Consider the following 17,918-nt stretch of genomic DNA (forward strand, 5'->3'; position numbering starts at 1 on the left):
TTCTTTTTTCCTTTTATTTTTCAGCACACTCCTTGCCCATTCTCTTGTAGAGCATTTGAGGAGTCAGCAACAGGTCAGAGTGGCAGAAGGGCAGAGAGGAGAGTGTCCCCAGATGTGAGGTAGAGCATTGTCCTCTTGCTGGGGAAAGAGCAGTCAGTGGGGAGTGGGGGGGGGGGCGGAGATAGACAAAAAAGAGATGAATAATCAATAGCTAATCGCATCAGGAGGTGAAAAATGCTATGAAGAAAAATAAAAGGGGGTAGGATGGAGAGAGTAGTGGGGATGGGTAGCTGCTATTTTAAAGGTGGATAGGGAAGACCTCTCTGGTGAGGTGATATTTGAGCAGAGACCTGAGTGTTCTACAGATGAGAAAGCCCAGAGAGTTAAAGGAACCTTCCTAAGGTTATAAGCAAGATGTATTAAATTCATTTCTTTATTTTTTCAGTTTTTTAATTTATGTAATCTCTACACCCAGCACGGGGCTTGAACTTGTAACCCTGAGATCAAGAGTCACACGCTCTTCTGACTGAGGCAGCCAGGCACCCTGAAGTTTGTTTCATTGATTCAAAAGCCCACTATAAATGGTACTTCCCTCCCTAGGGAGTATACCTCAATGTTTTTAGAAGCCCTTTGAGTGCGATTCCCAACTGTTAGCTTGGCTATCTCTACCCTTCTCCCTTGTACTGAAATATTTCTAAGAGGTAAAACTTATATAGAGATTTTCATATGTTTTGACTCTCAAATCTAAATGTAGGTTTTGGTGTCCTTAAGGTCTGTTCAGGAAGGTGAACACCCCATTGAAAAAGCTGGAGCTGCTCCAGGGAGTCTGCCTAGAATGAAGATAGAGGCCCAGGATTCCACATCTTTACTGGCAAAAGCCATCTCTACTGAGACAGAACTTTCTGAGAGTGCCCAAGAAAGACAATCTTGGGAAGATAAGGGCATGGCTCCCTGGCCTGCGATGGTCCGGCTTTCAGAGTCCCAGGCTTTGGAGGCCCAGATGGCAAAGGCTTAGGCCTGGGAGATGCAGGCTTGTGAGGCCAAGTACAGAGCTAGCCAATCCAGGCACATCTCTGCATTGGAAGTAGCAGCTACCGGGGCACCTGGGTGGCTCAGTCGGTTGAGCGTCTGACTTCGGTTCAGGTCAAGATCTTGCAGTTCATGAGTTCAAGCCCCATGTCAGGCTCTGTGCTGACAGCTCAGAGCCTGGAACCTGCTTCGGATTCTTTGTCTCTCTCTATCTACCCCTTCCCCCCTCATGCTCTGTCTCTCTCTATGTCTCTCAAAGATGAATAAACGTAAAAAAAAAAAAAAAAAAAAAGAGTGGCAGCTACCCTGACCCAGAAACCCTTATGTGGGAAGGGGCAGGTTGCAGAGAAGGAAAAGAGAGAGGCCTTTTTTAACCGTCCATGCTGGTCCAATAAGGTTGAGTACATCCTGACTCAGGTAGGCTACTCCATGAGGATGAGTGATCTCTGGCATGTTTTCTTCCTATGACCTCACAATGGAGGTTGTAAGTTTGGGGACCAGGAATCATGGATCCACAAGAGGCTTCAAACTCCAAGGTTTCTGAGATCTGTAGAGGCTGGAAATTTGGTACTCTGAGCAGGATAGGAGTCAGGTGCCTGAACACTTAGGATCATAAGAGGGTAGGGGTGCAGGGTATCAGAATATAAGGATGGTGGTCCAGGGTGAGGGTGGAAACTAGGCATCTGGGTCTTACAGAAACTAGGGGTGAAGGGGTACCTGGGACTATGAGGGATGTGGAAACAGTTGAGCCCTGATGCCTGTGGCCCTGAGGGAGGTCACAGGGTGGGGGAATGTGTTTTCCCGGACCCCCAAAGAAGTTTAGGCACTGGAAAGCCAGGTGGTTCTCAGAGCCCTCCTGACTCCCTTGCACAGGCAGTTTTCTCATCTTCTATATCCACGTGCTGTTCTTGATCGGGGTTCCTCTTCTATTCCTGGAGATGGCAGCTGGTCAGAGAATGCGTCAGGGCAGCATTGGTGTATGGAAGGTCATCAGCCCCTGGATTGGTGGTGTGGGTATACCAGCTTCATGGTGAGGAGTCCTGGGCTGCCCCGGCCTGCCCTTTACACCCCACTCCTACCCTGACCCTTGTCCTGGGATGGGTCCCATGACTTCACTTCCACAGGCCAAGTCTCTTCAGTTCCCAGTCCTCTCTCTCTCTAATCCCCTCTTTTTTCCTGTTCTCATTCTTCCTCCCCAGCCACCTCCCTTGTGGCCCTCAGGTGTGCTTCATCACCAACTTATACTTGAATGTGGTCAATGCCTGGATCCTGTCCTACTTGGCCCAGTCTTTCCAGTTTCCAGTTCCATGGGAGAACTGTCCCTTATTGATGAACTCCAGTGAATTTGGTGAGGAAGAAGTGAGAGAGGAGGAGATGGGGAAAACAGCTGGAAGGGAATTTGGAAGAGGAGAAACGAGTGAGGAGGGATAAAGAAGAGGAAAATCTTAGAAAGAAGAAATGGGAGGGAGAAAGAGATGGAGGAAGTGGGAGAAAGGCTAAAGAAGAGGGAGGGATCACCCTATCTAGCAGGCATGTCCAAAGACAGGTCCCCCCAGATCCTGAAGGACAGCAGCTTCCATGTACTTCTGGTACCTGCTGACCTTGAAGGCCTCAGACAGAGTTGAGGATGGTGGGTCACCAGTCTTCAGTCTGAAATTGTTCTTATTGGTGTCCTGGTATCTTGTTAGCGCTTTCATTATTAATGGGCTCAAGTTCTCTGGAAACGTAAGCCACCATTGACATTCTCGGATGCCTTAGACCTCATCTAATATTGTTATCACTGATCTCCTAATGTCTTGCTCCTTCTGGCCTTTTGCTCCCACCAGCCGTTGACCCTTGCTGAAAACTGTCTCCTCCTCACTTCTGACTCAGAACTTTTGATCCCTGTTGATTGTTGGTTGACCCCTCACTGGTACATGCTTGCTGATATGTCCCATTCTCAATTCAGGTAATGTATGTCTTGGTACCAGTCTCTTATTGTATCGTCCTCAGTTTCCTCATCTGTGTCTACTGCTCTAAGGGGCAGTATTTGGCCTTCAGTATTGGATGCTTTCCGAGGTAAAGTACATCTTCCTCACTCTGCTACCGGGCCTTGGCAGACTCCTATTGTCTATTTTTAGGGCATCCTTTCCCCTTTATTACCCCGTGTCCTTCCCCCCATACTTGCTAAGGTTCTCCTCTCCTTCTTTGACATTTCACCTTGTACTTGTCTTCCCCCTTTTAGATATCAACTATGTACAACATGGATGTATGGCATGAAGTAGGGAACCGGGTCTTGTTTGCCTTGTGTCTAGGCTTTGGCCTTGTCTCCTTATCCTCGCACATGTACCCATCCAGCAACTGTCTCATTGATGCCTTCGTTGTGACTCTGGTCAACCTGCTCAGCATGCTGCTGGTCACATCTTTTTACTTCTGTGTCCTGGGCTTTTGGGCCACAGTCATCACGCACCGCTGCAGTGAGAAGTAAGGCCAGCCCCTTAGTTGAGGGTGCCAGTGCCAGGGAACTACAAAACCTAGAGACCCTGACTTTCAACGTGCTACAGAGACTCCTGTCCACAGCTGGCAACATCAGATGCAGTTGCAAGTCTCTACTGTCCCGTGGAGCAAAACACAGAGACAGTAGAATCTCTGTCATATAATATTTTGCCCAGAGCCTCTTTCTGGCCCTAGAAATCTTCAAACTCAGAGATTGCCAGCCATCCACTTCAGAGTACCACCACAGAGATAGGCTAAAAGTGGCAAACATTCAAGATTACTCTGGTCTCAGATACCATCTAAGAGCACACCTATATGGAGAACTTTCCACTTGCTGAATGTTTTCACTCTTAACTTTCAACTCCTAAGTTTAGGGATTTCTGTCAGTCTGTCGCACTTAAACCCCAAAAGGACTCTCAGAACGAGATTTTTTATTGTTTGCTCACCCCTTGTTTTTCATTCTTTAGGCATTAGTTTCAAAAACACTCATCAGACATTTACAAAGAACTCCTTGTGTACCACAGAGATGTGGACAGGTGAATCAGACCACAGTTCTTGCTTTCACTGAGTTTTCAGTTTTCGGAGGGAGGAGGTGGGGGAATTGCATAATCAGACAGTCACAGACTCATGATAACTAATACCAGGGGTGATGGGGAGTATAGAAGACAGAGCCTTTAATTCTGACTGGGCTAGTCAGAGAAGGACTCCTAGAGGAGGCAAACCTAAGCTGAATTTGTCCCTATCCTAATCCATGTAAATAAGCACTCTTTTCTTCTAGAATTAACCCGGGAATATTCATGTGCTTATGTGCAAGAGTCCTCTGGGGTGTATAGTTAGGAATGGAATTGGTGGGTAGGGTGCCCACACCTTTAGTCTTACTGTGTGTTGTCTCATTACCAAAATGGCTTATGATGTGTGAGAATTCTGCATATTCTGCTTTCTGCACGTTTGATTAGACTTGGTCACACTTGAAAATTTTTGCCAGTCTGGTGGGAGTGTAATGGTATTTTTTAATGTTTAAAAAACATTTTATGGGGCGCCTGGGTGGCGCAGTCGGTTAAGCGTCCGACTTCAGCCAGGTCACGATCTCGCGGTCTGTGAGTTCGAGCCCCGCGTCAGGCTCTGGGCTGATGGCTCGGAGCCTGGAGCCTGTTTCTGATTCTGTGTCTCCCTCTCTCTCTGCCCCTCCCCCGTTCATGCTCTGTCTCTCTCTGTCCCAAAAATAAATAAAAAACGTTGAAAAAAAAATTTAAAAAAAAAATAAAATAAAATAAAAAACATTTTATTATGAGGTATTACATACATATAGAAACACACGTAAAACAACATATGCAGAATAAATAACTATAAAATAAACAGCACCCATGTTAAGAACTAGAATGACCCATAGAAGATCTCTGTGTATCTCTAATTATAAACTCTTTCCTCACACCCATTGTCCTGGCTTTTATGGTAATTAGTTCTTTGGTTTTTTTTATATTTTATTATCTACGTATGCATATCTAAGTAATGTAGTTTTGTTTGTACACTTATATGAAGCAATATGGCTTAACATGTCCATTTATATAGTTTAATTTGTTCATTTACACATACATTCTCTTTGTATTCTTTTGTGTTTTACTTCTTTCATTTCAACGTGTGTTCATAAGATTCATCCATATGGTCTGTGCTTTTAATGCTGTATAATGTTCCAGTATATGAATATTCCACAATTTATTTATCCATTATACTATTGACCATTTAGAGTCTTTCCAGTTTTGGGCTATTAAAACAAGGCTGTTCTAAACATTCTTACACGTGTTCCTGATGTACTACACATGTGCTTATGTGTGTAGGGTATATATCTACGAGTGAGATTGTTGATGCCGAGTTCTATGTTACCGTGTGACAAATCACTCCGAAAGTAAATGGCTGAAACCAAGAATGATTTATTTTTTCTTAAGATTCTATGGGTTGGCTGGCAAGTTCTTCTATTGGGCTTGCATGGGTTAACTCACATGTCTGCATTCAGCTGGGCCCAGCTGGGACTGCACCGCTTTGCTGTGTGCGGTGTTGACAGGGCTCGCTTGAGCGCTCCGGTCAGCTGGTGGGTCCGCAAGTCCTGCTCTTTCCGGGAGGCCTCTCTGTGTGGCTAGCTTGGGCTTCCTCATATGACAGCTCACAGAGAACCTAGGTGGAATCAGCAAAGTGTCTTGAAGCCTAAGCATGGGAATACTCTCATTGTCGTTGCTGCTACATTTCTTTAGTCAAAGGGAGTCACAAAGCCACCCCAGATTTGAGGGGTGGAGAAACAGACTTTACCTCTTGATGGGAGGAACTGCAAAATACTATGGTCATGTTTCTACCCCACGTATAGCTTCAGTGGATAATGCCAGGTTACCTTCCACAGTATTTAGGATTGTAATGGTCTTTCCTTCCACAGTATTATTAGGATTGTAATGGTCTTTCTATCTCTTGTTGCTGGTCTCACTGTCATACACACACACACACACACACACACACACACACACACACACGCACACACACACACACACACACACAGACACACACACACACAGACACACACACTTGCTTAATCTCCATGCTAGAATGCACAGCAAATAGTTACAGAATTGCTAGTTCATTCCATTGCGGAAACAAACATACTAATCCCAGAGTTCAGTATTTGTTGACAACTTTTTGTCTTTATCCTGAATTTTATAGTTAAAATGCTGTGTTCAAAATTACTTGGGTTAGGGGCGCCTGGGTGGCTCAGTCGTTTGAGCGGCCGACTTCAGCTCAGGTCATGATCTCGTGGTCCGTGAGTTCAAGCCCCACGTTGGGCTCTGTGCTGACCGCTCAGAGCCTGGAGCCTGTTTCAGATTCTGTGTCTCTCTCTCTCTGACCCTCCCCCGTTCATGCTCTGTCTCTCTCTGTCACAAAAATAAATAAACGTTAAAAAAAATTTTGTTTAAAAATTACTTGGGTTAGTTCTTTTTCCTTCATTCAGTATGATTGTCACTTACTTGAAATACAGTTATGTTCATTTGTTTCTGTTTATATGGAATTTTAATGTCCCTCAAACTTTTATTTTAATGTGAAACATTAATGTGGTTTCAAAAAAAATTATACAAAGGGACACTCAGAAATTTCACCAGCACTTCAACCCATTTCTCATCCATCCCTTATAGGTAAACCGATCTCATTATGTTTTTATTTATCCTTCCTGTGTGTGTTTGTAAAAACAAAGAGAAAGATGTATATATTTTTATTTACCCTTCTTTTTATTTAAAAGGAAATTGTTTTGGGGCGCCTGGGTGGCTTGGTCGGTTAAGCGTCCGACTTGGGCTCAGGTCATGGTCTCACGGTCCGTGAGTTCGAGCCCTGCATCGGGCTTTGTGCTGACAGCTCAGAGCCTGGAGCCTGTTTCAGATTCTGTGTCTCCCTCTCTCTGCCCCTCCCCCGTTCATGCTCTGTCTCTCTCTGTCTCAAAAATAAATAAACGTTAAAAAAAAATTTTTAAAGGAAATTGTTTTAAATGTTTATTCTTGAAAGAGAGAGAGAGAGAGAGAATGAATGGGGGGGGTGGGCAGAGAGAGAGGGAGACACAGACTCGGAAGCAGGCTCCAGTCTCCGAGCTGTCAGCACAGAGCCTGATGCAGGACTCGAACTCACAACTGCGAGATCATGACCTGAGCCAAAGTCGGATGCTTAACCGACTGAGCCACCCAGGCCCCCCTTTTTACCCTTCTTTCTTATGCAGAAGTTAGTTTTTATGCTTTTTTCATTTAACAGTATATCCTGGGAATCACTTTTCCATGTTAATTTTTTTCTTAGATGATCTAAGGCCTGGTGGTAGTGCCTGCCGTCCTGTAGATCAGTGGCTCCTCTATTCTTTCGAGTTCTCTTCACTCCTTAGTATGTAAGGCCTTGTTACAGTCAATAGCTGGACACCATAAAAATTCAAACCATTTTCTCTTTGAAAGATACCCGTGAAGATAATGAAAATGCATGTCCCAGTATTGGAGAAATTTATATGTTCTATACATTTATATTCAGAATATGTAAAGAACTCCTAAAACACACTAAGAGGACAACCCAACAAAAGTGTGCACTTAACTTTCTATAGTCTGTTTAGAATAAATACTTCAGGGGCACCTGGGGGGCTCAGTCAGGTAAGCATCTGACTTCAACTCAGGTCATGATCTCACAGTTTGTGAGTTTGAGCCCCACACTGGGCTCTGCCACTGGCAGTGCGGATCCTGCTTGGGATTCTCTCTCCCTCTCTCTTTGCCCCTCTCCTACTCGCACATTCACTCTCTCTCTCAAAATAAATGAATAAACTTTAAAAAAATGTACTGTTTGCTGTTGGGCTCCATTTCTGATGAGGAATTTGTAGTCTTTGAGATTGCTGTTGCTGAATATGTAGTGTATCATTTTTCTCTGCCTCTTTCAAGATTTTTTAATGTTTTTCAGTTTGATTAAAAAAATTTTTTTAATGTTTATTTTTGAGAGAGAGAGAGAGTGAGCTGGGGAGGGACAGAGAGAGAGGGAGACACAGAATCCGAAGCAGGCTCCAGGGTCCGAGCTGTCAGCACAAAGCTCGACGTGGGGCTCGAACCCGTGAACTGTGAGATCATGACCTGAGCTGAAATCGAGAGTCAGACACTTCACTGACTTGAGCCACCCTGGTGCCCCAACAAGTGCCCTCCTTAATACCTATCACCCATCTAGCCCATCTGATAAAGAGTTAGTATCCAAAATCTATAAAGAACTTATCAAACTCAACACCCAAAAAACAAACAACCTAGTTAAATGGGCAGAAGACATGAATAGACACTTTTCCAAAGAAGACATCCAGATGGCTAACAGACACATGAAAAGATGCTCTGTTTCCTTTGAAATATTTCCAAGCTTGTCTTTTATTATTTAAGCACAGCAAATATAATCTTCAATAATTCTAATATTTGGAAGTAACTTTAGGTCAATTTTTACTGTGTTGTTTCTGATGGTTATTGCTCATGGTGTCTTCTTTTTGTGTACTTAATTGTCTCTTTGTCCTATTTATTTGACCATTATTTGTAGGAATTCTTAAGGCCTAGGATGAAGGTATATTCCTATAAATAGGACTTTTGTTTCTACCTGATGCATAGGGACATTAGAAAGAGACTACTTGAAACTCAGTTCTTGGCTTGAGTTCTTGAGACAACCAGGATCAAATATTTGGGCTGCACATCCAACCTAGGATTGACTTGGTTATGACATGTCAGGAACTTTATTTTTAAAAAAATTTTAATGTTTATTTATTTTTGAGAGAGAATGAATGAGCTGAAGAGAATCTTCACAGACTGAAGCAGGCTCCAGGCTCCGAGATGTCAGCACAGAGCCCGACACAGGGGCTTGAACTCACAGACTATGAGACCATGACCTGAGCCGAAGTGGGACGCTTACATGACTGAGTCACCCCTGCGCCCCCCGGAGTTTTATTTATTTTATTTATTTATTTTTTTTTCGGAGTTTTATTTTTTAATGTCTATTTATTTTGAGAGAGAGAGAGACAGAGAGTAAGTGATTAGGGGAGGGGCAGAGAGAGAGGGAGCGAGAGAAAATCCCAAGCAGTCTCCATGCTGTCAGTGCAGAGGCTAACATGGGGCTCGAACCCATGAACTGTGAGATCATGACCTGAGCCAAAATCAAGAGTCGAGTGCTTAACCGACTGAGCCACTTAGGCACCCCATGTCAGTAACTTTAAAACATTTCCCTTTGTTCTGATCATTTCTGAAGCAGCCTTCTTTGGCATTCCCTGTCTTGTGGAAGGGTTGAGTGCAAGCTTCTGGTTCATTTTTATACTGAAGGTGTAGTAGCCCTTTGAATTGCGAGATTAGGGGAAGACCTTCTGGTCTGATTCTTACTTTGTGCAGGCTCTGGTGCTTTATATCTGACCCTCATTCTCCTTTTATTTCTTAAAAGTCATAAAATTGGAAACTAGGGGTACAGTGCTGTATTTGGCTTTTACCTTTGGGAACAAGTTGCTTTGGAAGTCCCCTCTCCCCACTGTTTTTGTGTGCACTTCAATTTTTGTATAATAATTTCTCATTTTTTCAATATTTTAATTAAGAAGATTAAAAATATTTTTCAGACTTTTAACTTATTTACAGTGAGGTTGATCCAAATATTTAGCTTGCCTATTACCAAAAGGACATACAGTATTTTGTTTTCTAAAATGTGATCAAACTATACTGAGTTCCCTGCACCTTGCATTTTGCTCTTAGCAGTAAGTTGTGTCAAGCCTTCCACTGCAGTTCGTGTAGAGCAATGAATTGGATTTTTAACGATCTGTAGGGATTGGTCAAGTGAAGAATGGTAGTGGGGTGAGGGTGGTCTTGGGCATGAAAGAGCATGGCCAGCCCTGAAATTGTAAGTAGTTAAGCATGATTAGAGCATAAACTGTTCAGAGGATCATGGGAGGAAGATAAGGCTAAATAGGTCAACAGGATTCAGATGAAAAAGTCCAAGAAGCAGTTTCTCTCACCAGCTCACCTCTAGGGCAGCATTATGTACATGGTAATCTAAGTACATGGTGCTTCCTGACATTCGGTAATGCAAAGCCTAGAAGATTGCCTTTTACCCACTAGTTAAGAAGAGAGCAAGGGAAGAGGTAGGTGGTGAATAAGACACCCGTCACTGCAGCAGATATCCCAGAGTTCCTGTGAAGATAATGCAAAACACTCCTCCTGGGCTTCCCCCATGGTCATAAGTTCTCCAGGCTCACATAAATTCATGATCCTGGAGGTGAGTACCTTCTAGGTTTCGTCCCAGGCTCTACCGTGCCTGGATCAATAATGCTAGGTTAGTGGTGCCCTTCCTTATCTAGAAGATAAGGGAAAAGGAGGCGATCTCCTGAGGGGCCAAATGGTCCTGTGTGATTCAACTCCTTACCCCCAGGAATGCTGAAATGCTTGAGAAGCTGATAACCGTAGGGAAATTCCCTCTTGAGGCCCAGTCCCCTTCCAATCTGGTTGATAGCCCTACTCTGCCTTGACTCCTGGCTGGACAGCCTTCTCCAGCACATCAAGAGCATTGTCCTCAGCCACTTGAGTGACTGCAACTTAGAGAAGCAGGTTTTGAAGGTCAGTAAAAGTAGGTGAGCAGGGCGTGGAGTTACTCAAAGCCTTTTGTGAAACAGAAATTTCAGCTTTTGCTAGCACCAGAAAAACATCCCAGAAGTACCAGGATAACCTGCAGCCCAGATGATGCAGAGAACTAGAACTTGCAGAATGCCCTCCACGGGTAATGCCAGGTAGACTGGTTTTCCATGTCAGAGGGTCAGCTTGGAGATCTGATTTTCTCAGTGACCCACAGCTTTTAGGGAGTCTTCCAGGGAAGGTAGATAGTGTCCTTCTCTGTATTTTTTTGTTAAGTCCAAGGACACTTTAACTCCTACCCTCTCTCCCCTCAACAGGTTAAGGAGGGCCCAAGCCTTGCATTCATGGCCTTCGTTGAAACCATGTCATTCATTCCTGGGTCTGTCTGCTGGTCTATCCTCTTCCTGTTTTTGCTGACATTGGGGCTGAGCACCATGGTAGGGATCATGCAGGGCGTCCTAACCCCACTCCAGGACACCTTTTCTTCTTTCAGGAAATACACAAAACAGCCTACCAGTACTCTGACCAATGCCCTACTCCTACCAATGGGCCTGATTTATCTGAGACTCTTACCCAGCCCAGGTCTATAACCTATGCTTAGCCCTTTTCACCCAACTAGACTTCTGACCTTGATCCCATCCAGTATTCCCTCCAGTGGTTGTCTTTGGGCTCATGTTCCTGTGTGGCTTCTTCTTCACTCGACCTTCAGGCATCTACTTCATCAGCCTGCTGAATGAATACTGAACAGTCCTCCCCATCATCATCATCATCATCATCATCATCATCATCATATTTGAAAACATGGCTGTGGGCTGGGCCTGTGGGGCCAGGAGGTGATAGCTTGGGTCTATAGGGAAGGTTGACCCCTTTCTGGTTGCTTCTGTTGTCACCCATCTAGAGTGATGCAGGGACTCTTAACCTCAGGGCCTTCAGAGAAACATGTTTATTCATTCATTTAACATATTTCTTGAGTGCTTAATATGTGCCAAGCACTGTTTTAATCACCAAGGTTATTGAATAAAACAAGCATCCCTGTCCTCAAGGAATTTATATTCTAGTGGTGGTGACAGGTAGTAACCAGATGAACGAATAAAAATGTCAGGTGGTGACAATTGACAGGAGAAAATCAAAAGGTAAAGTAAAATGATCAAGAATGGGAGTATGTGTGGGTGCTAATTTAGGTTGGATTGCAGGGAAGGCCTCTCTGATAAGGTGACATTTGAGCAGACTCCTGAAGGAAGTGAAGGAAGGAGACATGATTTTGAGGAAGTGTTCCAAGTAGAGGAAACACTTGAGTACCAAGGCAAGAGGAAGCATCATGCCTGGAATTTTTGAGGAGCAAGGAGATCGGAGAGGTTGGAGTAGAATGTTCCAGAGAGATAACAGGAGATCAAGGAAGACCTTCTAAGCTATAGCAGTACTTAGTTTTTTTCTGCAGCACGAGAGGAGGCATTGGAAGGTTTTGAGCAGGGGAGTGACATCGTCAGATTTATTTAAAAAAATACCTATGACTGCTGTGTGGAGAATAGACTATGAGGAGTCAGGAGTGAAGCAAGGAGAACAGTTGGGTGCTATTGCAATATTCCAAAGAAAAGACAAAGAGAAGGGCCTTCGTGGCCAAAAGACCCCACTTGGATATTTATTGCAATTGAGAACATGCAGTAAAGGAGTTGGATACATGGGCTTGAAGAAACTAAGAAAAGTTCCCCCCGAGGGTCAAGTGTTGCCGCCTTTTCCAGTCTGAGCTGGTTAGTATGGATACCCAGCATGTAGAAGAGTCCCTCACACATCATAAACATTTTCATATTCATGGAATGAATGAAAGGGACTTGGCCTTTATCCCAAGGGCATTGGGTACCCATGAACAATTTTGAGCAGTAGAGAAATGTTTGAAAATTTTTCTTGGGTTGCGATGCAAGACTGACTAGGGAGAAGATAAGAGAGGATGAGTCTTGAGCTGAGGCAGAGTTTGGGAGATGAAGTAGAATATTTGAAAGATGCTAAGGTTGGGCTGCCCTCCACGCCCAAGGCTGGGTGAAGCCCGACTAGGCCTCCCACAGTCTTGTGGCCCTTCCTCCCAGGTTCCTTGAAGACTTGGCGATCACGTGGGGACCCCTCATCTCTCCCATCCATTGGCTGTGGTGCTTTCTCTGTCCCGTTGTGCTGCTAGCCCTGTTTGTGATTACTCTGATTCATCTGTCTCTGAAGACTATCACCTATGTGGCCTGGGACTCAGTGTGAGCTTCTTTCCCGAGACACTAGACCTTGCTAGAGAGTGGGGGCCAGATCTTTCAATCCACTCATGGCCTAAAGATGCTATTGTCTCATTCTCTGACTCCCTGAAGACTCATTGGTCATCTGCCCTGGTTCCTATCCCACCCTTCCCTTCTACAGTCCTCACTTTTCTGGGAACTTTGATGTTCTGAACCCCTTTCCCATCTTTCCACAGTCAAAAGAGGTGCTTCACCAATACCCATCATTGGGGCTTCTTGCAACGATTGCCCTTTTTCTCACTGTTATCTTCCCCATCCACACATATTTTGCATACTGCCTCACCCACAGGATTCCCTTCAATCCCACAAGCCAGGGTAAGCCTATGATATCTTCCAAATCCTTACCCTTAATCCAGCCAACGCCTGTTAAAGAGGTCCAAAAGTAGGAAATCCTGTGAGGTGATAATCAAGTTGCTGATCAACCTGTTGTATGATTGCCTAACTTCATTCATTTGACTTGACATCACACATTCCTGGAAATAGCATAAGAGGCAACTCATACCAACTCGCAACTGTTGATGTCCCCAGACACAGAACTGCTATTATTCCCAAAAGTAGAGGCATAATTTGGTGGACACATGGGGCCTGGCTTTGCATCCCCCTCTCAGACCCCATCCTTCCTGGTTACCACTGTCACTGTGTTTTCCCCATCCCCTTCCTCAGTATATACACACGCCTATGATATTCACTATTTGTCATGTCTACCAAATCTGCTTCTTGACTGATCTGTGCAGCTCCTGGAAGGAAGCTGGAGGAGTAATGTTGTTGGTCAATAAATCAGTCCACCAGGACTAAGTCCTGGGTGTCAGCGATTTTTTTTTTCTATAAATGTCTTTTTCCCAAAAGTCTTCCATTCTTTTGAGAGCCAAATGTCCAGCCTAGAGTTCCTGCCCTATCCTTGTCATGGCAAATTCAGATCTAGATTACTAGACTTGCTTTGTCTAGGGATTGGCCTTTAGCCAAGGGAAACGTGGGAAATGGGGTTTCAGCTAAGATGGAAAGGATATTAATCACTTGCCAATGGGACATGGTAATCATATATGAGTCTAAAAATTTTATTTTTATTTTTTTAAGTTTATTATTTTGAGAGAGAGAGAGAGGGATAGAGAAGAGCTCAAGCACTCTCTGCACTGTCAGCACAGAGCCTGATGCAGGACTTGAACTCATGAGCTACCAGATCATGACCTGAGCGGAAACCAAGAGCTGGACACTTAACCGACTGAGCCACCCATGCACCCCTAAAAATTATTTTTAAAAAGAGGCTCCAAGACTGTGAATCAACACAAGTGGTTTAGGGAACTACCTATTGCTGAGCCCACTAGGGCCCCATATCTGCGTGGTAGGAGACCTGGCAGGTTTTACTACAGGGCTAAGTCAAATGAATTTGCCTAGTGGGTGATGACGAGTGGGTCTCTCAGAACTTCCGGAGGGGTGAGTCCACAACTGAGCTGACGTACTTACCAAAAGGAGATAGGGGTCAGTCAGCGACTGGGATTGGGAGCTGTGGGTAGAGGTGGTTGGGATTCCCGAAGATCCAGGGAATGGGTTTCCTTTAAGTACTCAGAGATCTCAGTATTTCGGATTGCTCAGCTACCACAGGGTAGTTGCCTCTACCTAACTTTCCGTGATTGAGGAAGAAAAAGCAGACATCCTAACCATTGGCGGGTGGGACACGAGGGGTGGGCCGGGTAAATAGGAAGAGGTGTGGTCCCGGAAGTCTCTGGACCTCCGGTGTTTCTCGCTGGTCAAGCTTGGAAGGTCGGGGTCATCACCCGTTGGCTCCTGTACCTTGTAGCCCCGCCCCTCACTTTCCTTCGCCACCCCCCCCCCCCCCCCCCATCCAAACGATCTGTCGGCTGGAAGCTTGGTGCTATTGAGTTGGGTAAGGTGAAAATCAGCGGAGGCAGTCGTCTTCTCATGATCAAATAGTCTTGAGTTTTAAACCCCCTTCCTTTTGGGAACGCAGGTGTTCATGCTCCCTTCTGCCTCCCCATCCAGTTCTCAGCTTTGGGAATGGAACCTGCGTGGGGGAGGGGATTGAAAAGCAGGGGCCTACCGGATAAACGGATAGGAGTGGAATGAGGATCTTGGGGTGTCTCCTCCCACTCTCAATTTTTATATTCTCCAGCTACTTGTTGAATGTCCTTTGGTACCTAACTGCAAGGTGGTTTGCAATGCGAATATCTCACACTGCTGTAGGGCTCCTGATTAGAGATAGACCAATTTCTATCATAGACTCCTCTCTACTAGATAGCTCTGGGGATCCTACTGTCGAAAGTCGAGTTTCGTAGCACCCTTGCGTGTGATGAGCAGTTTCTTTAGCACTGCTCTGGGGAATCTCCGGCCTCATTAGACAAAAATGGAGCCCCGTCCCTTGGTATGGTACCTTATATGAGAATGGTATGAGACACAGCTATTGTCATCCTTAATTTTCATCAGGAGACCCAGAAGAAAGAGGGGTTTACACGGTGAGTCAGGGTAGCCTGATACAGATTCTTGCTGTGGCTTCTGGCCCTTCTATTTCGGAAATGTTCAAACATATGTAAAAGAATAACTTCATGAATTCCTTTGTACTCATCACCCATCTCGTGACCAACTGACGACCAGTCTGGTTTCAACTTACCTCCTCCCACTGAAAGCCTCCCCATTATTTTGAAGCAGATCCCAAATTTATCATTTCATCTGTAGGTATGTCCATACATATCTGTATGTATATGTTATATATAATATATGATAAACAATAAATATATATAAATATTATATATTTATATATTTATATAATATACATATATATTATATTTATATATATATATATATATGTATTTTTTTTCTGGTAGCTTTATCCTTTTTAACAGCTTTCTTTTTAACCTTTTTTTTTTAAACGTAATTTCTACATCCAAGGTGGGGCTCAGCTTATGACCGGGAGATGAAGAGTCACATACTCTACTGACTGAGCCAGCCAGATGCCCCTTAACAGCTTTGTTGAGATGTAATTCACCTACCATACAATTCACACATTTAAAATGTACAATTCAGTGGCTTGTAAAGTATGGCAGGGTTGTGTACCCATCACCACAGTCTATTTTAGTACATTTCATTACCCCCAAAAGAAACCCCCCTCCCTTTTGCTGTCACCCCAAATGCTTCAGCCTCCAACCTCAACCTCAGACAACCACTAATCTACTTTTGTTTCAACAGAGTTGCTTACTCTGGACATTTCATATAAATGAGATCATACAATACATGTAGTCCTTTGTGACTGGCTTTCACAGAGCATAATATTCAAGTTTCATCCCTGTATAGCATATTACCAGTATTTTATTTCTTTTTATCGCCGAATATTCCATTGTATTGATATACTACATTTTATTTATCCAGTTGATGGACATTTGAGGTTATTTCCACTTTGGGGCTATTATGAATAATGCTGTGATGAATATTCATGTACAATTTTGGGGGGGGAACATATGTTTTTCTTTCTCTTGGCAGATACTTAGGAGTGGAATTGCTCGATCGTGTCCCAACTCTGTTTCACTATTTGAGAGACTGTCTCAGAACTTTTTTAGATTGTTTGAATCATCATCCAAGTAAAATTCGTATGTTGTAATTTGTTGCTGTATCCATTAAGAATCTTTTGGGGTACTTGGTGGCTCAGTTGGTTAAGAATCAGACTCTTGATTTTGGCTCAGGTCATGATCTCACAGTTCGTGGGACTGAGCCCCATGTCAGGTGGCACGCTGACAGTACAGAGCTTGTTTGGGATTCTCTCCCACTCTCTCTCTGCCCCTCCCTGCTCAATAAATAAACTTAAAAAAAATTTTTTTTAATCTTTGTTTATTTTTGAGAGAGAGACATCGTGTGAACAGGGGAGGAGCAGAGAGAGAGGGAGACACAGAATCTGAAGCAGGCTCCAGGCTCTGAGCTGTCAGCACAGAGCCTGATGCGGGGCTCAAACTCACGAACTGAGATCATGACCTGAGCCGAAGTCGGACACTCAACCGACTGAGCCACCCAGGTGCCCCTAAATAAACTTTTTTTTTTTTAAAGAATCTTTTGAGAGAGGGAGGCAAACCAGAAGAGACTCTTTTTTTTTTAAATTTTAATAAAATAGTTTTATTTAACCCAAGATTGCCAAAACATCATTTGAACATGTGACCAATATAAAAATTGAGACATTTTATATTCTACTAAGTCTTCAAAATCCAGTGTGTATTTAAAACTAATAAGCACATCTCAATTTGAACACTAAATTTTTACCAGAAAATATTTGATCTGTATTTAAATTTCCTAAAATCCACATGTGAAAAAGTAGATTGACATATCCAGGTTGTTCTAAACATACTTAAAAAGTTCTCTAGTAACTGAATCAAGTAGAAGTTTTAAAATTATATTTAAATTAGTTAAAAAGTCACTTTCTTAGTCATACCAGCTACATTTCAAGTGCTTGTGAGCTACATGTGACTAGTGACTGTTAAGTCTATACTGTTAAGTAATATACCTTCTTGTATATTACTATCTACTTTTTATTTCTATTTAGCTTTTTATCACTTAAAACAAATCTGAACCTTTTAAACTTTACCTATTTTGTTGGTTATGTATATATTCCAGTGGTTGATCTGATTTTGTGCCAAAGAGACTCTTAAATACAGAGAAAAAACTGAGGGTGTTTGGGAGTGTGGGGGAGAGGGGAAAATGGTTACGGGCATTGAGGAGGACACTTGTTGGAATGAGCATTGGGTGTTGTATGTAAGCCAATTTGACAATAAATTATATTCATAAAAAAAGAATCTTTTAATCTATAGATCTCCTGCCCTCTTTTCCCCCCTCTGCAATATATTTAGTGATGAAACTGGGTTATTTGTCCTGTAGTTTCTAACCATCTGGAATTTGCTGCTTCCCTCCCTGTGGTGTCATTTAATATGTTCTCTGTTCCCTGGCTTTCTTATGAATTGGTAGTTAGGGCAAGAGGTTGATTCCTTTTAGGGTCAGTATTCTGTCAAGAATACTTCATGAATGG

General features: G+C 43.5%; 1 protein-coding gene and 1 pseudogene across 9 annotated transcripts in view; both read left to right on the top strand.

Annotated features, from left to right (window-relative positions):
- The window catches only part of LOC132690823 (orphan sodium- and chloride-dependent neurotransmitter transporter NTT5), a 56,007-nt gene that overhangs the window by 6,964 nt on the left and 31,125 nt on the right, over nt 1–17,918 (top strand). For 3 of the 9 annotated variants that reach the window (XM_078439534.2, XM_078439528.2, XM_081791477.1), the window contains exon 1: nt 14,731–14,783. The exons of 2 other annotated variants lie outside the window; for them this stretch is intronic. The gene's annotated coding sequence lies outside the window, so the exon portion shown is untranslated. Of the gene's footprint in view, nt 1–1,541; nt 1,650–14,730; nt 14,784–15,042; nt 15,370–17,918 lie in introns of those variants that run through there. 4 more of the 9 variants (XM_078439533.2, XM_078439532.2, XM_078439530.2 and 1 more) reach the window with 4 other exon arrangements.
- Nucleotides 1,309–13,299, top strand: LOC132676905 (orphan sodium- and chloride-dependent neurotransmitter transporter NTT5-like; annotated as a pseudogene).

The sequence above is a fragment of the Panthera onca genome, chromosome E2, assembly GCF_046562875.1.
Source record: "Panthera onca isolate mPanOnc1 chromosome E2, mPanOnc1 haplotype 2, whole genome shotgun sequence".
In the NCBI taxonomy this organism is placed as follows: domain Eukaryota; kingdom Metazoa; phylum Chordata; class Mammalia; order Carnivora; family Felidae; genus Panthera; species Panthera onca.